This window comes from Canis lupus, chromosome 34, assembly GCF_011100685.1.
Source record: "Canis lupus familiaris isolate Mischka breed German Shepherd chromosome 34, alternate assembly UU_Cfam_GSD_1.0, whole genome shotgun sequence".
Taxonomy (NCBI): Eukaryota; Metazoa; Chordata; class Mammalia; order Carnivora; family Canidae; genus Canis; species Canis lupus.
The window spans coordinates 15,934,699-15,961,628 of record NC_049255.1 but is presented as its reverse complement, the minus strand read 5'-3'; the positions used below and the strand labels follow the sequence as shown (position 1 = coordinate 15,961,628).

At 38.1% G+C, this 26,930-nt stretch overlaps 1 long non-coding RNA gene across 1 annotated transcript; it reads right to left on the bottom strand.

The window, feature by feature from the left end:
* Nucleotides 1-354: 354 nt before the first annotated feature.
* On the bottom strand, nt 355-26,025 carry LOC106558227. The gene is made up of 3 exons (XR_005383785.1): nt 25,939-26,025; nt 7,868-7,932; nt 355-1,597 (listed from the first exon to the last, which is right to left on the bottom strand). It is a non-coding gene; the product is annotated as an uncharacterized LOC106558227 (long non-coding RNA).
* Between the last annotated feature and the right edge of the window lie 905 nt (nt 26,026-26,930).

Sequence of the window (26,930 nt, the reverse complement as noted above, 5' to 3'; positions counted from 1 at the left end):
TGAGAGCATCAAACATGTACAAGAGCAGCCATCGTTTCAGCACATGTTATTGAGGCCCTACTATGTGCTAGGAGCTATACTTGCCACTATATAGTTCAAAGGAGATGGGGCAATTGAGGTCTGTTTCACCTGAAAGAAACAGAAAAGTTAACCTCTGGATATCATTCCTGTGTATCCAATATTATGTTAACATTCTGTGGCTGAAGTATGGCTTCGAGGGACCATGCTCCACTAGAGGGGTGTAGACATTTTGAAATAGAAAAGGTTTGCTTGACATTCATTGATGAGAAAGGGATTACCTGGGAAGACTTGGAGAAATGACTGTTCCATAGAGTCTAGTCCAAATATCACAGATTAGAAAATGTTTCATCAAGATTTTGAAATTGATCAAACGGGATGTTCAATTTAGCAAACCCCCCAAAGGACTGACATATGAAACCAGACAGCTATTTTATTAATTTACAATGAGAAAATCTTTAGGGATCAGGGAACCTCCTGTTCAATTTATCTTCCACTCATTCTCTGAACTGAAACCCCAGAAGAATCTAAACTAATAGCTCATATCTTGAGGGGTGTAAGCTTAGAAGAGGAGGTACTTAAGAAAGATTTATATTTAATGACATTATTTTAAGAGAGCCCAAACATGCATTTCTGCTCTAAGGAAATACCTATTAGGCAAAGAAGATACTTAGTAGAAGCTTGGTTCTACTTTCCTTAAGACACAACTGGGCTCTGCAAATACTACACTGTGAATCTCGTTTTCCTATATTTTGTGGCAGATCGTGTCTCTCTACTTTTCTCATCTTCAGTATTTAATTAGGTGGCAGGCTATTTCATTTCTGCAAGGTGCATCTCAGTGTTGATTTTTGGCTTAACACCTGGAGGGCAATCTTATTTCCTATTCTTCGAGAATATCTCCTTACACATGTGCTAATAAGAATGATTATGGAACTTCCAGTTATTATTTATTTTGACATCATTTCCAGTTTTCCATTAGTTTCAGAAATGGAAGAAATAGAAAGCATGGAGGTAGAGCATATCATTAACAAACTAGGTTTAAAATTAGGATTTCCTAATGCTGATAAATTCAAGAGTTTTCAAAAGTTAATTATATGTTATTGCTATTCTAATTAGTATGCTTATTTAATTGGGCACTGAGGTGCCAATTAAAAGAAGAAAAGTCTATCATAAAGTAGGGAAAACAATTGATGTAAATTTCTTAGAAGTAAAATCCATGGGAGATACAAAATATTTTGTAAAACCATTGTCACCCAGGCATTCTCTCACTGTGTGTCTCTGGTACAAGAAGATTGCTAAAGCACTCAAAATGCATAAGCAAAATCCCTGTCAGTTTTAAATCAACTCTAGTCAATTTGGTTGCTTAAAACCGAGAATCCTGTTGAGTACATGAGGTCTAGCACCAGATCCAGCCAGCTACTCTGTGAATGCCTTCTTCAGAGCCTCCTCCTCTTCTTGCGTTTCTGGACCAGGCCAGAACCACAATTTAGCTTGAAAAGTCGGTTTCTCAGGAAAGCAGGCCCTATCCTGACTTGTTTCTGGATGTCCACATGATTGGTTGTTAAATCCTTCAGGTTTTCTGATGGAAAAAACAAAAACAAAAAACCAGGGGGGATGTCATCATATATTCAAACCCTCAGGGAAACTTTTTCTCAAAACAGTACTCTTTATTCCCATACTCAAGAAAACCCAGTGTATTAAATACTATTGGCTAACTAAATAGATTTTTTTTAGGAGAACTGGTTTTCAAAGAACTTTTAACTTATATCTACTCTATTTTTTTTTCCTAAGTAAGAATGTATAGAGGCAAATAGTTTCGTTATTCAAAGCAAATTCCTGATCCCAAGTTCAGGGATAGAATTAAGTGTAATAAGATTCAGAACTATTCTTGGATTAACATTTCTTTTTGTAGTGTTAAATTCATATTTTAAAGTCATACTTTTAAAAATACTTAAAATAATGATTGGATACTCTTTTTTTTTCATATGATTTAAGGTATGTAAGCTCACTGAATTTTCTGAACAATCTTCTGTTGTGGTTAAAGTATAATCAGCCTAACTTTACAAAAAGTAAGTTAAAATCAGAAATATTTTTATCTACTCCTAGCAAGCCAAACTGTGAAAAGTGAGAATTCACCAGATTCTAAAACTCCTTGCTCCTATTGTATAGTTATATTGTTCAGACATGCCTTTTAATAGTTCAAGAAAACTATCTCTTCAACCCGAGGAACTATAGTTAGTGAACAAATACATAGGAAATAATATTATGCTTGATAGTAATTTAAAAAATGCCAGTGAGAACAACTTTAAAATAGTATTTTACATCTACTAAAGTAGCCGAAAAGTATAGCTTTTTCTTATAACAATTATTAATGTTGAAGTGAAATTATGTACTGATTCTTGATGGCACTGTATGTGACTACAATCCTTTTAGTAAAGGAATGTGGCTATAAGGAACAACTGACATAATTAAGCCCTTTGTTCCATTGAGGAATTTATCCCAGGAAAATAAAGGAAATAAAAAGATGAGTACATTCATTATCTCTTTATTCACAAAAAGACACTGTTACAAAGTAAATAATCAATATTAGGGGCAGAGGTTAAAATTCTGATGATAATCTTTAAAAACTAGGTACCACAGTTTTTCATCAACCTTAATTGAAAACAAACATCTATTTCATGATATTTTCTGTAGTACACAGATTACAGACACAATCCACAGCTGACAGTGGTAAGAAATCACTAATTCTGCAATATAATGTCAAACAAAATTTAATTATTAAAATTTTAATGAAAGTATAGTTTCCTTAACCGGTGGTCCTATTATGACCTGTATACCTCAGAATGACCAATAGTAATGAGGGAAGGTTTCTCTTTATAATATTGTAGCCAATAAACTAGGAAGAAATGGTAGAATTAGAAAATTACTATAGAGGCATTGCTTAATAATGGCTACTTGCATCTGAGGGAGACAATCAGACATGTACTTTCTGATGGAACTATACAAATACCTAGGAGGTAGTTTTGTCCTCTGCCAAATAGAAACAAATAAATAAAGTAAAAAAATCTAAAAAATGATTGCCATAGATTTTAATTTATAGAAACTACACAGGCTAGAGGAATGTGTTTAATGAATCCATGGATATTCAATCAGTAAAATCTAGACAATGAGGCCATTTGTGGGACTGTGACTTATCTTCAACAATAAAATGCAAGAAAATAAAAGATCCAGGAAGAAATTTATAGATGAAAGAAAAAGTCCTCAAAATATATATCAGTTGATAACAACAACTTATCAACTTGTTTGTATCTGGATTTGAACAAATTGTTTTTAAAAAAAGCTTTAAAAAGGAAAATATGCGGGGCGCATGGGTGGTTCAATCAGATAAGCATCTGCCTTTGGCTCAAGTAATGATCCTGGGGTCCTGGGAATCAAGCCCCAAATCAGGCTCCCTGCTCAGTGGGGAGCCTGCTTCTCCTTATGCCTGCTGCTCCCCCTGCTTTTGTGCTCTGTCAAATGAACAAACTTTTAAAATAACTAACTAAATAAATAATCTTTTTTGAAAGAAGGAAAATGTGAACACTGGATATTAATAATATTAAGGAATTTTTTTTCTGCTTTGGGAGGGACTGATAATACTGAGGGTGTTTTAAAAGGGAAGCCCCCTTTTTGTTAAAGATGCATAGTGAAATATATATAGAAGAAATGATAGGATATCTTGGATTTGCTTCAAAATAATCTGCAGTTTCTTCAAATAGAACTCACATCAATTTAGTTATGTGCCTGAAGCCTATGGAATGCTGCACATGTGCTCCAGACCTTTCCATTTATAAATATATTTATTCCTTTGAAGAACCTTATCTTTTCTCACCAGAGCCTATAGAGAGCTTATTTCTGCTTCAGGGATTTTGTCTAGCTTCCCCTACTACTTTAATAGCACATGAACTATTTTCCACATTTGTTTCTTAAAACAAAACAAAACAAAACAAAACAAAACAAAACAAAACCGTGAGCACAAATTCTGTTACTAAAATGTAGTCCTGCCCTTGGCATTATTGTCATAGAATCTGAGACCCATTAAACCCATTAATACTTATCAGATGTATATGAATGGATTAAGCATGGAATGTGATTGAGAGAGATTAAAAATGAATTCTCTGTCTTGAGAAGTTGATCATTCAATTAGGGGAGAGCATCATGTGGAAACCTCTAAAATAATCATGAACATTTATTAACTTCTTACTCTGTGCCCAGTACTGAGCTAAGTGCTTTACATGCATTTAATTTTAATCCTTATAATGATTTTACAAAGTAGATACTATTATTATTCTTTCTTTCTTCTTTTATTTCTAAAATACAAATGAGGAAACTGAAGTGTGCAAACTCAAGATAACATACTCAGTGTCACCCAGACAGATTAGCATAAAGAAACCTGAAACCCAGTTCCCTGTGAAGTAGAAGCCCATATTATACACAGTTACACAAAACTAGCAGTAGTCTATTCCATGAAATTTACTCTGAACCTTCACTGTGCAGAGTAATGTATAGTGAACAGTGCCCTTATAGACACTGCCACTTTAATGGTATGATGGTTAATATTATGTACAACTTGACCGAGTCATGGGATGACCAGATATTTGGTCAAAGATTATTTTGGATGTTTAAAGGAGGGTGCTTTTAGATAAGATTAACATTTTTAATCAGTAAAGAAGACTGTTCTCTATAATGTGAGTGGGCCTCATCCAATTTGTTGAAGGCCTGAATAGAACAAAAAGACTACCCCTCCCCAAATAGAGGGAATTCTTTGGTAGACTGCCTTCGGACCTCATCTTCACAATCAGCTCTCCTGGGTCTCAGCCTGTCAGCCCACATTGTAGATTTAGACTCACCAGTCTCAGTAAGCATATGAGCCAATTCCTAGTAAGTATCTTTCCCTCTGGAGAATCCTGATGAATACAAAAAAACCCAAAGAGAAAACCCAAATAGAAAGAAGCAGTGTTCAAGTTACCACCAGATTTTGTGACACTGACACCATGATTTTATATGAAACTCGTCTTTTCTTCCAGTGAATTATGTTCCTGAAAATGTGCTTCTAAAAGTTATGAACAGGTGATCCCACTTGCTATATTTGATTCCTTCTTGTAGAAAAGACTAAAGGAAACAAGTTTTAGTTTTGTCATCACCATTTTTTCCCAAATCACTTTATTGGTAGAAATGTTGACCTTATATTGATCTTATACTGCTGATTTATGGAATAAGGTTATTAAGTAATTCAATACACATTGGCAGCCCCCATGCCAGGCACTGAAAACCACAGATAAAATAGTCCCTCATCTCAAGTTGTTTATAATCTTAGTAAGGAGCCAGTTTTAGTAAACTAAATCATTACACTATGATGATACCTGCTATGTTGGAGGTATGTCCCAACAGCAGTGGCTAAGCAGTACCTAAATATTGAAGAGATTCAAGAAAACATCCCAGAATGATATTTTAATAATTAAAAATGTGTTTTGTTAGGTCATTGCAGACTGATCCTCTTTTCAGGTCTTCATTTAAGGGAAGATTCACATAATATCAACATAAAAGGACTCCTTATCAACTTTTTTCTTGCTAAATGTCCTTCTGCACCTAATTCTACAATTATTAAGGAATCTACCTTAATACCCCCAAGCAAGTCATGTCTTCCTACTCAATTTCATTTTTCCTTCTTTCTGTCTTCTAGAGAATCCTGGAAGGTGGGTTTCAGAGCAACATTATGCTAAATGAAATTATGCATGTCCAAAATGGAGTTGCAACACTTTTTCTCTCACATATTTCAGGTCAATAATGTGATTCTCTGACTTCACTAGCAGAAAGAATGATTCATTTCCCCATTGGTTTTTCTACTCTCAGATGCAATTAAGGATTTTGAAATTGTTTAAAATAATTAACAATAAACTCTCTTACTTTTCTTCCTTCGCTGGATTAGTTTTCCTTGTGAGCCATTCCTGGGAATTCATACTTAAGAGCTAGATCTTCGTTGACATTAATGAGACAAATATTACTTTATAAGCAGCCCTTTATGCTTATTCAATCAAAAATAAATTTAATTATGGCATTGCATGCTGCAACTTAGACAATGCTCTTAAATTAGACCCTTTGCCAACTTGTGTCTCCTAGTGCCTTTCTTATCTAATTAGAATCTTTATATTAGAATACATTTTCACATCTAATGACAAGAGAGTGGAAAATAATGGTCAGATTTTAGGCATACTTCTGATTTAAAACTGACCTAATTTTATATGTGTATATATATATATATATATCTAGAGAGGTTAGGTTAGGTATATTTCATTATCATGGAAGGGTTTCTGCCCCCTTGCTCCCTCTCCTTCCCTCATAGAATGGCATTCTGAATGATAACACTAAGAAAGGAGGAAACATTTTGAGCTGAGGCAGATTTGTGACTTCCTGGCCAGGAAAATACCAACTAGGACGCATATGTGGTATTTTGCTCAGTGGAAGGCTAAGGACTTGATAATATCTTGTTAAGGGTGGAGTGGTGACATGAAACAAAGTTCAGTTTGTTTCATGCAGGCACCAGTGGCCGAAGGGGATCTGATTTGAAGGGAAAGAACTTGAAGCAGTAGTTCTAGATGTCCTGGGGCCTCAGACTGTAAAGCAGAGAGGTATGTTTGTGATGAGGGGAGGCATACCATAGGCTAGGCCTGGAAGCAAAGCCTGCAGCAGCCAGGAGATAGTGAACTCCCCAGACAGCTTGCTGAGGTCAAGGACAGGCCTCCAGTCCCACAGAGGTTCAGGAGGGAAGTGTGATCAGCCACCAAGGAACAGCCATGAACCTGGTTGGCTTTGGGGAAGCTAGATAGGAATAGAGGGACCTTGGTGCTCACGTGGTGTCCAGGATTCACTTTCATTGAGGGGAGCTCAGAGGAGCAGATGAGCATTATCACCAGGGAAGGAATAGGTAGGAGTTTAGATGGGGCTGGGGAAAGGCAAATGTTTCAGCTAGTTGTGATGGAGTTTACAGCTGGAGTCCAGCCCTTCTGGGGGTAGCCTGACAACTAAGAACCAGGAACTCAGAAGGAAGGCCAATGAGTCGGGATGACCACACTGGAGAGATGGCCATTAATGCTTCCCAAAGTCCCACATAACCTTTCCACTTACCTCTCATTGTCCAGAATTTAGGCACATGGCCACAATTAGCTGCAAAAGGTTGGGAAACAATCTTTTATTCCATTTTTATCGGGGAGTAACAGTGCTCCCCGGTAAAAATTGAGATTCTGTTAAGGAAGAAGAGAATTGATACAAGGAGGCAATCACCACTTTCTACAATAATCCCCACATCCTCTGTAAGAATCATTGTCTTTTTCTTTTAAAATCTAGACTCTGCCACTTGCCAGTGGTATGAGCAATAATAAGTTAATGAGGGATCCCTGGGTGGCGCAGCGGTTTAGCGCCTGCCTTTGGCCCAGGGCGCAATCCTGGAGACCCGGGATCGAGTCCCATGTCGGACTCCCGGTGCATGGAGCCTGCTTCTCCCTCTGCCTGTGTCTCTGCCTCTCTCTCTCTCTCTCTGTGTGATTATCATAAATAAATAAAAATTAAAAAAAAAATAAGTTAATGAATTTATCTAAATCTCAGTCCTGGTATCTATAAAATGGGCATATCACTACCTTGTTCATGAATTTGTGACAATAAAATAAAATTAACATATATAGATGGTACTAAATACATGTCCATTTCCCTTGTCATAAAGCTGATTTTGCTTTTCTCTTGACCATCTCCCTTTACCACTTTCCTGGTATTATTTTGGTTCCTTGATCAAGATTGGCCTGGGGGATTTTCTTACCCAGATCTTATCCATGAAGACAAGGAAACAGACTCATCCAATGCAGTTCTTCTCAGGTCCTATACCTTCAAGAAAGAGAGTTGGTACTATAATAAAACACATCATTTAAATTCTTGGCATTTAACAGATATAGGTTTCATTAAAACTTTTAAAGAAATTTACCAATTTCAGTCTATTTGGGTTAGAGTTTATAAAAAAAGTTCCAACTTTTTGTGTCTGTACTAAATGAGGTCCACAGTTTATGGAACCTAAACACTTCAATACTTGCTGCCTTCTGATAAGACATTTATGGCAGCATGTTTTTCTGGTCATATGACTGTCACCTGTTAGATCTCATTATAATCTTAGATTTATTCTTTGGCTCCAGCTCTTGTTTGCTAGGGCAATGTTGAACTTTAGATTAGATACGAACTCTTCATTAAAGTGGGTGGTTGAAAAAGTCCCTTCAGAAATGCAGTATTTGATTGTCCTTCTTTTGACCTTCTCTTTGCATTTTCTTTCATATCTTAGTAACCATAGAAATAATTAGGAGAGATAAAGTTGGTCCAGATCCACGCCTGTTTTGCATAGAAGGCAATAGTTGCACAGTGCTTGGTCAATGATGATTTGACAGAAAAAGTGAAGGGTTGAATCTTGGACAGCAGCTCTTCTGGCTTTGGGAGGAGGAAGGGAGACAGAAGGGAAGTGAAGTGCTTACTGTACCTGCACTCTTATCTCTGCTCTCCCCTTTAAGTGCACTTCCAAATCCCAGCGGATTCACTTTTCCCTCTACAGGTCCCTGGCGCCCACCTGTTTGGATGTACTCTGCTACTTAGACTCATGTGTCCTTACTTCCTTCTGTTGATCTGTCTTTCAAGGGGTATGGTCAATATGAGCTTTGGAATTACAAAGATCTCTTATGAACCAGTGTACCTGATTCTCAATTTCCTGCTCTGTCAAATGGTAATAAAACTTGCTTCTCAGAGTTATTTTGAGGGTTAAAAAAAGATGCATCTACTGCATACATTTCGAAGCACATAGTAGGATTTTTGTAAAAGCTGGTTTATTTCCCTACATATTAATATTTCTCCTTTGACCCTTGCCATGTTCTTTTTATCTCTAAAATTTACTTCTCAAAATGTGAACCAGCAATATTAGAAATGCCAAATCTTAAGCCGCACCCCCGACCTACTGAATCAGACTGCATTTTGACATCCTTAGATGTTTCATATACATGTTAAAGTTTGAGAAGCACTGCTGTAAAACAAAGACTTCTCTTTTTGTCCTTTTTCCAAGGGGGAAAGAATAATGGGCACGACTAGTTTCATGTCTACCCTGTGTCAGGTGCTGGGTTTTTTTTACTATTTCCCTTATCGTCACTCTGTGAGGTTGGCACAGAGTCCCCTGAACTGTGAGGAAATAAAGATGAAGGGAAGTTAAATGCCCAGCCCAAGAGCAATGAGGAATGGCACAGGTGAGACTCAAACTCAAGTCTCTTTGCCCATTTTGCACTACTTCAAAACCACACAAGCCTACTGACTTTTATTGCTGGAGAAGACAAAAGTGAGGGGAAAAAAGTAGAAATGAAAACAATACAAAACAAGAGACATGAAAACATTAAAGGTAACTTTGAGTTTTGATGCGATTGGTAGAGAACCACTTCCTTAATGACCCATTCCAGCTGTCCTCAATTCTTTTCCAGGTTCCTTGCCCTTGGTTTGATATTGGCATACATTTTGGCATCTGATAAAAGCTGATAAAATATTCCACAAACATGAACAGGTTTCAGCCTGTTTAATGAAATAATATATCAGCTGATTGTGGCATCAAACCCAGCATGTAATTGTGTTCGTGAGTTTTAATTTTTCTCTTGACTAGATTATAAGATTGTTAGGGTAAAACAACCTGCACCTTCCTTCCTCCTTCCCTTCCTCCCTCTCTTTCTTCCATCTGTCCTTCTTTCCTTTCTTCCTTCTTAATGGCAACAATACCATAGTATTTATGTTTCTGGGATGAGAGATGAAATTTAATATCAGGTCATTTAATAATTTTAGTTTATCTGCAATTAACAGATTATTAATTATTATGCTTATTGTGCATAATAATCATTATTATGATTATTAATGCTTCTTTTGATTTGAGCAAGGAATCCGTGCTGATCAATACCATTTTAGATCAAGAGATAGTATCTCATATCTGGTCTTTGCTAATCTCGATGTCTTAAATTTCTTGTTATGTTAATAAACTCCATAACTATGACTTATGAAATCTAAAAAGGCATGAAAACATTAACTAACTGAAATGTTTGATTTTCCAATGTGGATTTTAATAATTACACCAATGATTCCAAATGGGTCAAAATAAATAAAATGTAAAAATTGGCCCATGTAGAATATACCTTACATTCTTCTGTAGTGTTATTAAGCAATAAGGGGTATGTTGGAAACAGAAACTGGATTTTTACTCTTTTGGAAGGATCTTATTATAAGCCAGTATTTTACCTTTATAACATTCTTAAATAAGTCTCTTGAAAAGCCCATAATATATACTATAAATATAAATGTATTCAATATTTGAGCTATCAAAGTTAATAAACTGTATCAATTTAACAATTTTTCTATCTTTGAAGTTTAATTCACTAGCTAATATTCCCCAACCAGTCAGAAGTGGAATGATAACTGCTCCCAATAATTTTTAAAATCCTCTCTACTCCACTTATTTATTTAAACTTGTTGGGACAGCCTGGGTGGCTCAGAGGTTTAGCGCTGCCTTCGCCCAGGGCGTGATTCCGCAGTCCCGGGATCGAGTCCCACGCTGGGCTCCCTGCATGGAGCCTGCTTCTCCCTCTGCCTGTGTCTCAGCCTCTCTCTCTCTCTCTCTCTGTTATCTCATGAATAAATAAATAAAATCTTTAAATAAATAAACTTGTTAAGATTTAATTCTGTAAGAGGGGATGATTATCTGAATTTTTTTCTTTTTATTTTTTTTTTATTTTTTTTTTAATTTTTTTTTTATTTATTTATGATAGTCACAGAGAGAGAGAGAGGCAGAGACATAGGCAGAGGGAGAAGCAGGCTCCATGCACCGGGAGCCTGATGTGGGATTCGATCCCGGGTCTCCAGGATCGCGCCCTGGGCCAAAGGCAGGCGCCAAACCGCTGCGCCACCCAGGGATCCCAATTTTTTTCTTTTTAAAAAAAGATTTTATTTTTTTATTTTGAGAGAAAGAGAGAGAGAGTAGGAACCTGGGGAGGGGCAGAGGCAAAGGGAGAAGCAGACTCCCCGCTGAGCAGGGAGCCCAACGAGGGGCTCCATCCCAGGACCCTGAGATCATGACCTGAGCGGAAGGCAGACGCTTAACTGACTGAGACACCCAGCTGCCCCTGAATTTATTTCTTCTGGTCACCAAAACTGTGTCTGTGAAAGTCAGGTGATGCTATCTGTCCATTCCAGATACCTGTCTGTTATAGGAGTGAATTTCAGGTCACAAATAGCTGTGCAGGAAATATATTTCTTTTTTTTTTTCATATTTCTTTATTTTCCCCTAAACCAACTGATATATAACTCTTTGCCCATGTCCCGCAGAACAGGCACAGAATTCGCTCACTGTCTTGTTTGGCTCAGGCCACAGGACTGTGCTAAGATTCTGGTCTGATCTGTGACTGGTGGCCCATCCTGGTTGCTGCTGGCATGCCTGTGTCTCATCAAGCATAGTCGGAGGGCTTACCTGCTTCTGGACCATGCCTGGGGAAGCAGAATCTTGGGGGACTCTTCAGGCCCCTGTGCATGGGGTCTATCCTCCTTAGGAGCACTATAAATCTTTCTCTTGGAGGTCTTGCCTTGTCCTTCACTCTATTGCTTGGCTGTGTGACAGGTCTCAGGAACTCCACAGAACCCACTGACTTTTGTCTCCTGACTGAGATCTCAGCTTGCTCTCTCTTTTCTGATTAAAAAAAAAAAAAAAAAAAAAGCTTTTCTTGGAGCTCAGTGCCTCAGTGGTTGAGTGCCTGCCTTTGGCTCAGGTCATGATCCTGGGGTCCCGGGATCTAGTCCTGCATCAGGCTCCCTTCATAGAGCCTGCTTCTCCCTCTGCCCATGTCTCTGCCCCTCTCTCTGGGTCTCTCATGAATAAATAAATAAAATCTTAAAAAAATAAAAATTAAAGAAAAATGCTTTTCTTTCTCTCCTTCCCCTTCAAGACATCCAGGGTTATGTTTTCTATGGACTTAGGTTTTTCAAAAGACCAGAATAGCTTCTATCTTTCTTTGTACGTGTTTTCAGCTTGGTAAAAATTTCTGAAGCAGTAAGTTACAGAGAACTTTCCATCCTACTTGAAACTGAAAGAGGAGAGAATAGGAGCAGTGGGGAAATTATATTAAAAAAAAATTATCATGACACAGATCTATACCAGTCCCTCAAAGACATTTTTGCCTTGGGAATTTCATGAAGACAAAAAAGGCATTTATGTTTTATTAAATCTACTCTGGAATGAAAGTTCTAAATACTTTACCTTAAACTACATAAATGATAAATATACAATTGTGGTATAAATTGTGGAGTTGGGAAGAACTTGTAGACCAGGTTTAAGTCTGCTCTGTGTTCCTTTGTGGCATTTTCTCTTTCACTTCAGCTCATGGAGGCATTTCAAATTTCACGCACACACATATACATACATATGTCATCTTGTTTTTGTTTCATGATTCAATATTTTATCTCTTGACTTTAAAGGTACTGATCATAGTATTTTTGAAATTTGTTTCTACCCTGCAGTATTCTCTAGCATAGGAAACTGTGTTTAAAATATATGCATATCCAAATAGATGATTAAATTTTGGGGTTTGTATTTTACATTTTATTTTAGGTTTGTATTTTAAGCATGTTAAATAAATATCAATGTATAGATTGATTTAAAGGTATTTAACTAGATAACTTGAAGGTAAGAAATCATCTTTTAAAAAGATTTTATTTATTTATTTGACAGAGAGATAGAGCCAGAGAGCACAAGCAGGGGGAATGGGAGAGGGAGAGGTAGAGGGAAAAGGAGGCTCTCTGTTTAGCAGGGAGCCCTATGCTGGGCTTGAACTCAGGCCCCTAGGATCATGACCTGAGATGAAGGCAGATATTTAACCAACTGAGGCCAGCCAGGTGCCCTGGTGAAAAATCATTTTAAAAGGGGAATAATATGTTATTTTTCCAGAGTGAACTAATGAAAAACAATTTTATGCAAATAATGTGCTCCTAAGATGTGTCATACAGAATTTTATAAATTATATTTTTAAATTATTAGGATATGCTGGTAAAGCCATTCTTGGAAACTTGTATTGGAAAGTGAAGAGTTGGCTGAGAATTTCTCTCTTTACTCTGTGATGAGATGCTTAATAAAATGGGCTTAGAAATCATACCATGGTGTTTGAAACCTGCCTTTACAACTTCTGTGGGATTTTGAACTTAATCTCTCAGAACCTCCATAAAATGAGGATAATAATAATAATAATAATAATAATCAACTTCACAGGGTTTTTGCAGGCATAGAATGAAAAAATACATGTAAAGTACTTAGAACTATGCCTGACATATTTAGTACTCAGTAAACATTAGCTATTACTATTTTTTATAGAAAGTGGTACCACTGTAAATGATTATGGCATGTAATCCATCCTACCAATTATTTATGGATAACTATTACTTATTCTTTTGTTAAAAAGTACTGTATATGACATTTTTGACATATTTGCTTCTTATAATACTGAAGCTGCAGAAAATTCACCATGTGTTATCCAGTGTGATTGCCTTGAAGAGCTATTAAGTGTGATCTCCATCATCAGAATGGAAAAGCCTTACTATAGAACCACATGGAACTCTTCTAGGAGACTCTCCAATACACATCCACCCCCTAAACACCTACACACTCACATATATCTAGCAAAAGGTATTGCTTGCCTCAATGTTTACATGCAAGAACAAACAAGAAATCTATGTCTCTGAAATAGAATGTCAACTTTTCATGCCAACATAGGTTATTTAGTTTGGGGAGGAACATTGTTTGGTAGGGAGGCATTAGAATTTTACAATTGGTTTCTGGAAGTACTGTATTTTAATTCATTGTCAGTTAATCTTTGTGATGAATTTTCTTCCTTCTTTGATATTTGTACTAGTAACAGTGGTACCTAATTACTAATTAAGTACTATTTAACCTACTATCACATGCCTGTGCTTTCTTGGTTTTAACTGGCAACAACCCTATGAGCTGGATACTCATCATTCCCGTTTTAGAGGTAAGGCACAAAAGTTTGAGTAATTTGCATAAAGTTTAATAGCTAGTGAGTGGTGGATCCAGGATTTGAACCAGACAGTTGGCTCTAGCACTTATTTTACTATTGTACCATATTATACACTAAGATATGTATCTGTGAGTTAAATGTATAACATTCTACAAAATGCCAGAATAGGATTTGTATTTGCCATGGAGTTGATTTTAAATCAAGTAAAAATCTGAAGTGTGACTCTGAGACTATGTTACAATGAACTTTTATAACATTTTTATAAAATATTTTATATAGCAGTGTACTTTATCCAGTTAACATAGATTTTGTTCTTTAAGCTCTAAGTTGGTTCTTTAAAATGAAAAAAAAGTTCTATAAGGAAGTTCACTTTGTCAAGGAAGGTGTTGAATGAGACTGTGAAAATAATAAAAATGGCACCTTATATTTGTCTAGTGTTTATTTTAAAAATGTTTACAAGTGTTGAATTTGCTCTTACAGGAGGAGCAATTTTTTACTTTGCAAAAAAGATCCAGCATTTTTTAAGAATTACATTATCACATTCATTTAACTAATGAATTCCCTAAAGTTTTGCAAAAATTATCCACTCTCCTTAGGCAGCAGAAAGGGAAAAAAAATATGTCCCTGAGTTACTGCCCTCAGGAATGTTGGATCGATAGGGATAAGTTTATTCTGTTAATTTTTTTTAAAAAGATTTATTTATTTATTCATTCAGAGAGAGCAAAGAGAGAGGCAGAGACACAGGCAGAGGGAGAAGCAGGCTCCCTGCAGGAAGCCTGATACGGGACTCGATCCCGAGTCTCCAGGATCACACCCCTGGCTGCAGGCGGCGCCAAACCGCTGCACCACCGGGGCTGCCCTATTCTGTTAATTTCAAGGAGCTTTTTAAAAACAAATGGTGTGGATGTTACTTATTGATTTATATAGGATTGAGTCTTATCCAATGCTTCATTAATTAGAACTCTTTTTGGTGGAAACTTTGTTCTGTGAAGCTGAAGCCTGATGAAAAGTCTCCATGGGCTCACTTTGGTATCTCAGGCCATCTGTATAAATTCGAGATGGTAAAAACATCGATTTGGTGCTTGAGTTTCCTTTGTAATTATCCTTGTCAGAGGTCTATATGGCTATCCTTCCTTTCTAGAATAGCCCCACAGACATGTGAGTGCTCATTATTTTTCAAGGCAGCCCCTAACTCCTTCCTCTGTTCTTCCCTTTCTCCCTTTCCTCCTCACTTCTTCCCTCTTTTCACCAGAGCCTATGACATTCACTCATTGTTTTTTATCCTTCCTTCAGGCCGCACAAAACAAATCCATCTCCTCTTCAGACTGATAGTCTTACAACTAACTAGAGACAATTATTACCTTTATTCACATCCCTCCACTGATGATTAAAGAATCACTTTATATTAAAGTGGATAGATCCATTCAAGCATTCTTTAGAAACCAGTATTAGCTAAAATTTATTGAGTGCCTATTATGTGCCAGGTACAATGTATTTCTAATCCTTACAACCTTGTCAGGTGAGTTAATGATAGCTAATATGCGCACAGGCTTTACCATCAACTCATCTAGATATGGTGGACCCAAGTACAATCTTTATCATAGTGGTTGACACATAGTAACATTCAATAAATGTTATCTGTTTCTATCTTCTTGTACTTCTGTAGGCACCTGGAGAATTTTTGGCTCACCTACAGTATTCCACATTTTTCTGTTGTTGGGTTTTTTTTTGTTGTTGTTGTTTTGTTTTGTTTTTGTTTGGTTGGTTTTTTTGCATTTAAACCTAAAAGAATGAAAGAGGCAACATTTGGCTCCTTTTATTAGTTCACTATTTCTCCCAGCTTTGTATTAGCAACATATTTTGGTCCTTAAAGTCATTCAAAAGGATGATCAGGGATCAAGGATGGAAGCCTGCAGTTTTCAAAAACTTCAGGTTATTGTAGGCTAGGCCTTCCTTTGCACAGTTTTGAGGTCTATTTTGTGGAAGAAGCATTATCCCACACAAAGAGAATGGCACCTAAAAGTTGAGTTTCACCTCTAATAGGAGAACACTAAAAACACAGCTCTACTTTGCTTTTCATACATTAAAATTCATTTTGGAAAGAAGCCCACACTTTTTCATTCAGCTCAGTGAAAGGGAAGGAGAGTTGATGCCTTTGGTGATCAGGTGTAGGGTGGCTGGTGTCAGCTGCCACTGCAGCCTGAGAACTGGTTGATGTAGGCATATTTAACACAGCGTTACCCTTTTGTCCCTACAAGCAACAGCTCAGATATCTGGAAATCTCTTTGGGCTCACACTTCTTTGAACTGAAGAGGGCTCACAGAACAAGTCTAGGTGGTTAGACAAGCCTTGGCAATGGGACACTTGTGGTGGTTGATTTAGAATTCTCCCCTTTGGGAAAGGAGGTGCTCTGCAATGAAGAGTGCCTGTCAGATTTAGGGAGTATGAGAAGAAATCTGCTGGAAGGAGAGCTGGGATTTGATTTCTGGGTGCTAAATGCCCCACCCCCTGCAATCTCAGGTGGAGTTGGAAGTTTTTGTTACCCCGAACATGAGTGGATCATTTTCCCAACTCCTGTTTTTCTCTTTGGCTTCTACCTTATAACTTCAGCCTGACATAGAGTGGGTTAAGCGACTTTCTAAAGCACACAAGTTCACTCCTATTCACAAAATGTCAGAGCCAGAAACAGAGCTGGAAATATATGTCGTGAAGATTTTAAGATATATTTAAGTGGTTCACTGTCACTTCCATGAGTAAATTTACTGCTAGCCCTTCCAGTGTAGGAAATGAAGAAGCTTCTAAGCATATTCCTTTCAACGTCTGTGCTGACTCACACCCAAAAGAACTCTCCACCTGAAAGTACAGGGCCAGATTCTTGTCATGAGATGTGTGTGCTCCACAGGCACCAATACCATAGGTAGTGTGTTGTGGAGGAGCAACAAGTTTTAAAATATGAAGAGCCAGAAGCGAGTCTGTGAAAGCAATTTCCCAAATATTATACATCATAAATAGAAAAATATTTTATGATCTGACTTTCTCCAAATTTAACAGCATCTGAAATATTTACATGACATTACCAAATAGGAGCTGCAACGCTGAAATAAGTGTTACAATGTATCAATGATTAAAAGCAAAAAGACTCAGCAAGGCTAGAGGAAATACTGAATTGTCATTCTATTTTTTTAAATAGGAAATATCACAAAATAATTATTAAATGAAGAGCTGATTGAAGAGTACATAGCCAAAAATGTATCATACAAGTTAGTATTATAGAGCAGTGCCAGGCAGCTCATTAATTAATATATTGTTGCTTTTTGGATCTTGTGATTTTGTTACATGTCAACTCTTCAAAATTTGTAATTAGTTATAATTTATCTTCACATTCTAAATAAATATTTATATTTATACCTGTTTTTTTTTTCCATCTTTACCAATCTTTTGGTTAAATGTCCATAATCTGACAATAGACATTGACTTCTACTTCTGATTTTTTAATGATACTTGATTTGGTCAGGCTGGTAGCCAGTGGATGTTGAGTAAAATAATAAATCACTGCAATCTGGATGGTTAGGTGAATCAAAAAACGGGAGGCCTAATCTTGGGTAGAATTTGAAGAGATGATGGGGTAGTGGCATTAGCAAAAATGTAGAGATGTTTGTAGCAGCAATGGCCACAATAGCCAAACTGTGGAAGGAGCCTCGGTGTCCATCGAAAGATGAATGGATAAAGAAGATGTGGTCTATGTATACAATGGAATATTACTCAGCCATTAGAAATGACAAATACCCACCATTTGCTTCAACGTGGATGGAACTGGAGGGTATTATGCTGAGTGAAGTAAGTCAGTCGGAGAAGGACAAACATTATATGTTCTCATTCATTTGGGGAATATAAATAATAGTGAAAGGGAATATAAGGGAAGGGAGAAGAAATGTGTGGGAAATATCAGAAAGGGAGACAGAACGTAAAGACTGCTAAATCTGGGAAACGAACTAGGGGTGGTGGAAGGGGAGGAGGGCGGGGGGCGGGAGTGAATGGGAGACGGGCACTGGGGGTTATTCTGTATGTTGGTAAATTGAACACCAATAAAAAATAAATTTAAAAAAATGTAGAGATAGGAAGACTATGGAGATACAGAGATTAACAAATAGTTAAGATCGGTTCAAAAAAATTGTAACTATGTGAAGTAATGGATATGTTAACTAACCTTAGTGTGGTAATCATTTTGCAATATATATGTGTATAAAATCGCTATGTTGTTTACCTTAAAATTATGTAGTGTGATATGTCAATTATATCTCAACAAATCTGGAAAAGAAGATTGGCTCAAGGGAAAGGCTTGTGAATAAGGATTGAAGAAATTGGAAATTTTAGGCCACATTAAGGGATAAGAATCTAAAATGTCAGATTAAGGGAATTTTACTTTATTATATAGTCATGAGAGTGTATTGGACAACTGATGCCTTTGCCAACTGAAAACCCATCCCCTCATCTTGCAATAGCACCCTTCTTTTTCTTTCTTTTAAAAAAACTTTTAGAGAGTGGGGGGAGGAGCAAAAGGAGAGGGAAAGAAAGAATCCCAAGCAGACAGATATCTCCAGCTCAGCCCAGAACCTGATGCCAGGCTCAATCTCATAACTCTGAGATCATGACCTGAGTCAAAATCAAGAGTTGGATGCTCAACTGACTGAGTCACCCAGGTACCCCATTAGCATCCTTATATTCTACAAGAACCATGCTTTCCCCCCACTGAATCTATGTAGGGTAGGTGGCTTGACATCACCCTGGGCTCTAATCTGAGGCTGTGGTCAATGTTAGGACTTCTGTCAGAGAATTGAGAAGGTGTACTCCCTTTCTGATTATGATGCTACATTACTTCAGTAGAAGCCTGCAGGAGGTGGTGGCTGTTTTGTCACACTTAGAAAGAGTGTGCAGCCAACCCATAGCCAAGAGATGAAGGTAGAAAGATTCCTAATGACAATGCTTGACTACCTAGATTTAACCATACTTAAAAGTAGAGACCCTCAGCCTTTTTGGTTAGATGTGCGCCAATACATTTCTCTTTTAATTTGTCAGTTTGAACTTGGTTTGTTACTTGCAACTGAAAGGTAACAAATGTTTGTGAACAGGGTATGAAGATTTGTCTAGTAGCAGATGGGTTGCAGAAATCAAAGGTGCTGGCAGTGGAATTAGAAAGGAAAGGAAAGAGAGGTATGGAGGAATAATTAAGAGGGTTTGGTAACTAGAACAGGAAGAGGAAGCAAAAATGACTGGACATTTGAGATGAAGTGAATGATGATACCATAGCCAGAAATTTGTGAGTCAGAAAGAAGACCATATTCCCTCAACTCCCTTAGGGGTAAATACATTTATTCCTAGGCTTTGAGTTTGAGCTGATGATAGGAAAATCAAGTGGAAATATTTAGGAGGTAGTTAAAATGTAGGATTAAATTAAACCTCAGGAGAAAACTCAGGATCCAAGATTTAAGAAGTAAATGTGCTGCCCAAATGGATAAGCTGCAGGAGGGAGGTAAGTCTAAGAATGAACAATGGGCTGGCAGACAGCGATGTCGAGAGGAACAGGGCTAGGAACAAATCAGGCCTTTCTCCCCTGCCAGACATCTTGTCTCCACCTGTGGCAGTTCAGGAAGTGAAGTTTGTGAAGGGGGGGCATGCCACTTAGGTTTACAAGTGCCCTGCAAAGCCAGAATTGAGCAGTTGAAGACTGGAGGGTATGGGTGAGATTTCTGGGGGTGTGGTTCAAGGGATGAAAGTGGGAAAGAACAAGGGAAATAGAGACAAGAGGACTGATTAGAAAACAGTCTTTGGATTCAAAGAGAACCTCTGTAAAAGGGGATAGTCAGCAGTGGAGAACTGCAGAGACAAGGTGATCATCACTGGAGAATGTAGATTCGCGGGAGCTCTGGAGGCAGAACTAGATTAAAGTGAGTAGGTGATACAAAAGTGGAAGCAGTGGCTGGAGACCAGAAATCTGGCAGGGAAAAGAAGGTCAGGAGCAGGGTAGTTTACGAATGGAGTAGCTTAGCCAAGGCTTTTTGTTTACTTTGTTTTAGGACTAGGACAGAGGAGGCTTATTTCAGAGGGTAGACAGAAGAGAAGGGCCAGGGAATGAGAAGGGAGTGAAGATGCCAGAGAGAGAGAGGGTTCAACTGAATGAAGGAGAAGGTAAGATCGACAGTGACACAGAGAGCAGATGGGAAAGGAAGCAATACATTCCCTGTCTGACACAGGTGGAGAGGATGAGAGAAAGGGTGTAAAGAGAGATGATTGCAGACAGAATGGAGAGGAGGTGAGGCCTCTATCATGTGTTTCCAGGATCGATAAGACAGTAACATGAGGTGTCTGCTGCATTCAACAGGGTCTGGGAATCCAGTTACAGTGGGAATATCCAAATTGTTTCTCTCCTCACGAGACTTCACAAAATATTATGTAACTGTAAGCTGATGTTTGAGCTAGGAAAAAAATAAGTAAAAGGACACACAGTCTGCCACAAGCTTTCAGTGAAAATGGGACAATTGTCTGTCTTGTCATGACAAGAGATAGATGATGCAATCTCATCATGACATACATACCATTTGTCATCACTTATACGAAGTAAAAGTACAGATGTAATTGGAGGTGACATACATTTCACAACTGTGTGCTGTGGAATATCTCCTTTCTCTGGGAGGATCCCAGAGAAGTCAATTTTCATGTTTGGTGGCTGTTGTTTAATTTGGTGAATAATAATCCTTGACATCGAGAAGACCTGCTATGAATCAGAGGCAGAGCCAGGAGGTCTATCCTTGACTCTTACTATCAGATCAAACTACTTAATACCAGAAGAACCGGTAAAACCTGCTGGGCAGGAGCCAGTCATTGTGTCTTGTCTGATAAAAGTTGCCATGCTCCCATCCCTCCCAGCCCCTCCCCTCATCTCCCTCTGACAAAATCAGGTTATTCTTCAAGGCATTGCCTTCTGCCCTGAAAAGGTACCTGTGCCAATCAAGTGATGGTGGTGATAGCCCATACCCAAGTCCTCCTTTTTAGAGGCAGTCATTTGTCACGCAAGCCCCTCTAACACTGTCCCTTCCTGGCACCTGCTGTGCTCCTGGACACACCCCTCCTTGCATCTATGTAAGAAAAAGAGAGAGCACAAGTGGTGGCAGGACTGGGCGGGCAGGTGAGCAAAGCAGGGCAGGGCTCTCTTATTTAAGACTTGCTTACTTAATGACAGTTACTTCAAAGAAGTGTGAACTCCAGGAAATTTGCTGCAAAGTCTAAGCTGATGCTTGTAGGGCAAGAGTGTGGGAAAACATAATTTTTTATTGCAAAATAAGTAGCTAGAACTGCATCAGTATCACGGACTATTGATGATGTAATGGAGTTGGATCATAGGACTATGATAGACGAGATTCCCCAAAGTCAAGGGAACCTAATAAATGTACAACTTGTGGATCTCTGGTGGGATGATATAACATTCCCAAATGGGTGTTTGGAAATGTGAAAGAGGGTTTTTGGTTGTCACAATGATTGGGTGGGTCACGGGTGTTTAGTGAGCATGAGGGGCAGGGATGCTGAATGTCCTGCACTGACTGTGCAGACGGCACAAAGAATGATCTCACCAAACAAGCCAATATCACCTTGTTGAAACACTGAGTCATAGATACCAGGGAATGCTCAATCATGGCATTAGACTTCATGGCTTTTAATTTAATGAATCAGATTTTTTGAAAATGGAATCCAAGTAAGTTGGGTGTTTCAGACACTGATTAATTTCAGTGCCATTTTCAAATATGAAAGAATGGTACCAAGGGACGGCCCCTTAGGAGAATGAATAAAGTCATTTGGATGTTTGAAATAAGATATAAAAGGAAAGAGAGGGAGGAAATTAGTGTTTCATGGGTATATAGTTCAATTTTGCAATATGAAAAAGTTCTAGAGATCTGTGGCATAACGGTGTGTGAACATACTCAACACTGTTGAACTATACACTTAAAAAAAGTTAAGATGGTAAACTCAATGTTTTGGTTTCTTTTTAACCACAAGAAAGAACATCAGCAAACTAATTGGGAAAAAAGACAAAAATGGCTTGGAAATTGATCAGACTCCTCATTTTAAACCTTTGAAACAGAACTTCCATAAAGCAGGGTGAAACATAGGCAAGTCAAGGAGTAGAAGTTTGCTGTTAGGGTCCTGAGCATCTACGTCTTTCCCATCAGGAATCTTCTCTGCTGTAACTCCTTAGCCATGATTCCTTAGCTTCGTACAGTGCGTTATAGTTGAGCAATCCTTTGCACTTACATTGTCTCATTTGCCATCCTTGATTCCTTCCTTCCCTTTGTGCATCACGTCCCCTCTGTCATCAAGGCTCACCCAAGGTTAAGCCATCATCATCTGTCTGTTGACTTCAACAATAACCTTCAATCTAGTTTCCTGGATCCCTGCTGCCTCTTTCCTCTACCCTCATCCATTCTCTACAAACCAGCCATAAAGATCTCTTTTAACAGTTACTCAGATCACATCACTCCTTGGCTTGAGACCCTCTAATCTCCCTCTCCTTTGCATTCAAAGTAAAAACCACTTTACACGCCTCTGTCCTTCCTCCTTTCTACCTCTTAACATTTGCCCACTGTGCTCCAGCTGCATTGGTCTGCCTTCACTTCCTTGGACATGCTCAGGTCATTTCTACCTTGGGACCTTTATACTTACTGTTCCCTTTTGCCTGAAAGGCTTAAATGGCTGTTTCTCATACTTCTGGTCTCTAATTGAATGTTGCCTTTTCCAGATTCCTTCCTGGTTCTCCTCCCCATCCTCATCTAAAATAACCTCCCTCCTTCTAGTCACTCTGTTTATTGCACTTTCAACACTTACCTCAGTCTGAAATTATCCTGTTTATTTGTTCACATTTTATTGTTTGTTTTCCTCTATTAGAATGTAAGCTTTTTAGGTTAAATGAGATTAGATGAGAGAATGTCTGATGTTTGTTATGTAGTAAGTACCGAATAAAGTCTTACCTCTGCTATTCACCATTTCATTACTAGCATTCAGAACACTACCTTTCACATGTTAGACATTCCACAAATATTTGTTCAGTGGATGAATAAATGGCTGAATAAATTTTCATAACAGTCTTATAAGGCAGGCAGAAGAAATTACTCTCTTATTTCATGAGTGTATTCTACAGAGTATCTGCCCTTGCCAAGGTCGCATCAGTGGTGGAGCTAGGGTAGAGCCCAGGTCTTCTGAGTCCTCTATGCTGTATTCATTCTGGTAGTCTATGAACAGTTAATCCTAGTCATTTTAGAGGGTAGAAGAGGGAGGAAGTGGGCACTTGGAGAGATTATAGGTCATACTAAATGTATATTCCTAATTATAAACTTATAACCACAGGTAAAAAAGTGAGAGGACTCCCTGCGAGCATGTTCCATCTCTCCCATCCCCATACTGAACCCATGCATAACCTGGCTGGAGGAGGCAGGAGAGCATGGTGGTTCACAGCAGCAGCTTTGGAGGGAGGTAAACTTGAGTTCCACTCCTGTTTCTATCACATATCAGCTGTGTCTTTAGACAAATCAGTTATCCCTTCTGAGACTTCATCTCCTTTCTTGGGAAGTGGGACTAACACCACTGATCTTTTAAAATGCTTTAGGGTTTTAAATGAGAGAATGTCTGATGTTTGTTATGTAGTAAGTACTGAATAAAGGGTATGGTGTGAGGATGTTATGAAGATAGGATTGAACAGGCTTACAAGCAATTTAGCTTTCCAACACCTCTTTCCTCCACCTATAGACATGGAGAAGATGTTAATCCCTACTGCTTAAAACTGATAAGCTCTCAATGATCATTCAGTTAAACTATTTAATTTGTACTTCCAGGAACTCAAGACCAGAGAAAGTGATGACTTGCCTGGGTTCCGTTGGCCAGTAGAGGTGGGATTAGAGATGGAAATGGAACCTAAATGGACTGACTTTAGTTTGTGACTCTTTCTAGTCACTGCTGACATCACCAGGCATGTAAATCTCAGATTTCCACGTGCTCCTTTCTTGGGCCAAAGCACACAACAGAAGTCAGGAGGTTCCCTCGTGGCAAATAGGGACAGAGCCTGAGGCATTCTGGTGGCCTCCACAGTCCATTACTGGCTTTATAACTTAGGCTAGTCACTTCTTCTCACTGAATCTTAGTTCTAACACCTAGAATGTGGGGATGATAATAGTACTTACCTTTTAAGTTGCCATAAAAATTAAATAAAATAACCCACATAAAATAGTCTGCAACATAGGAAATAAAAGATTTCCAAATTTATATTAAAAGTGATTTGAATATATACACCCCTATGTTTGTTGCACCTTTATTTATAATAGCCAAGGTTTGGAGGTGACCCGAATATCCATTAATAGATGAATGGATAAGGAAGTGTACACACACTGGAATATTATATAGCCATAAAAATGAGGTCATCATTTGTGACAATATTGATGGAGGATCTAATGCTAAATGAAATAAGTAAGACTAAGAAAGGCAAATATATAATTCTACTCATATGTGGAATCTAAAAAAAAATGAATAAACAAAAATCAGAACCAGATCTGTAAATACAGAGAACAAACTCTGAGTTGCCAGAGGGGAATGAGATGGGAGGATGGGCAAAATGGGTGAATGGGAGTTATAGATACAGGATTCCTGTGATAAAATGACTAAGTCATAGGAATAAAAGGCACAGCATAAGGAATGTGGTCAATGATACTGTAATAACTTTGTATGGTGACAAATGGTAGCTACACATGTGGTGAGCACAATGTATAAATTTGTCAAATCACTATGTTGTAGACCTGAAACTAATGTAATATTGTGTGGAAGTATACACAAAATTAAAAAGAAAGTGATTTAAAAGTGGCTTCTGTAAATATAAAATATAGGGGAAATAGTTTGTTTAAATATAACAATATACAATATATAATATTCTACGAACCTTGCAAAAACAGAAAATAAATAGTTCTAAAGAAATATATTAATTACCATTGAATATTGGTACTTGGAAGAGAATAAAACATCACAAATTGACTGGTAAATTAAGTCCCCTACCCTACATGTCATATTGTAAAAGCAGATAATAAGATTATATTTTATTAAGTCCTAGTACTAAAAAGCGAGTTATAATACAAAATACATTAGAATAAATTTATGCATAGTCTATAGTCTACATAAATTTCTTCATAGTCTATACATATATCAATAAAAATGGACACAGGGCAGCCCTGGCTCAGCGGTTTAGTGCTGCCTTCGGCCCAGGGCATGATCCTGGAGACCCGGGGTTGAATCCCATGTTGGGGTCCCTGCGTGGGGCCTGCTTCTCCCTCTGCCTGTGTCTCTGCCTCTCTCTCTCTCTCTCTCTGTGTCTCTATGAATAAATAAATAAAATCTTTAAAAAATAAAAAAATAAAAAATAAAAATGGACACAAAGCAAGTAACATCATAACATACACTTGAATGAATTTCTATATAGGGAGTCACAGCACATATAGTCAAACAAATATTTCAGCAAAAGCTAGCACAAAGTATGGAAGCAAATTATTGCATTAGTAGGAATGCCAATATCATAGTCATGTGGGCAGTTAAATCAGTTCACAACAGTGTGTTCACTATTAACTCATTGCTTCTCTTTTGTTTCCAAGTCTTTATAAGTTTCTTGGTTGTTGCAACCTCAGACTCCTCTGTGGTCCAGGAGAAAGAAATCCCTATTAGTGGGGCCACGCTGCCCGGTCAGCCTCTCTCCTTAGCTCAGACAAGCCGTGGAAAAGGGGTTACTTACAGAGACATCACAGAGAGCCTTCTCACTCAGGGAGGAGGGCTTTGGACGTCCCAAAGGCCACACAAACCCAGGAGTTGCTTGTTCCTGACAGAAAACAGAAATTAGACTCAATGAGGGTAGAGGGTAGATGTTCTTCCGTGACTGAATCATTTTCTACAATATAGAAATTAAGATTTGATCTACTCCCCTCTCCAACTTCAGGGCGCATTCTTCATGACCAAAGTTTAAACAAAAGTCTGAATTTCTATGGTTCATTCCTCATTTCAGGATCTTTTTTTGCATATATTAACCATGGAAATCAGAACATTTAGGGAGGATCTAGGCAAATGTGCCCCAGGAACAGAGAGTGGCTTGAGCGTGAAGGGATATGGCTTCTATGTAGCCACGTGGAAGATGCCATAGAGTCACCTGAGATTTCCGGCTACAGAAGTAGTAGTCTTTTACTACCTTAAGGCTTTTTTAACCATTGCTGTGGTTTCTTAGAAGTCAATGAATAAGTCTTGGCCTATAGTAGTGGGTTTGTATCTCCATAGTAATTGTGCATAACAGTTTTCTAGGTGGACTTGAGTTCCTACAGAAATGATGCAAGCTGACCTATTTGAATATGTAAAGAAAACATTAAAATTCCTTTTAGAGCACCACAGCTCCTAGTAGGGTGCTCTTTCCACTTCTAAGCCCCCTGACATCTGTTCCTCATGATAATGAATTAATTTCTCATACACATTATTCCCTGCTGCACTACTGCAGGCCAGACCCTTGAAACCTTAAGCCCAAGTTACTGAGAGAGTCTATTTCTCCCGTTTTACCCCAGTCCACAGATTGATTTTTTTTATTTTTTTAAAGAGTTTTATTTATTTATTCATGAGAGACAGAGAGAGACAGAGGCATAGGCAGAGAGAGAAGCAGGCTCTCCACCTGGAGCCCAATGAGGGACTAGATCCTAGGACCCCAGGATTACACCATGAGCCAAAGGCAGAGGCTTAACCACTGAG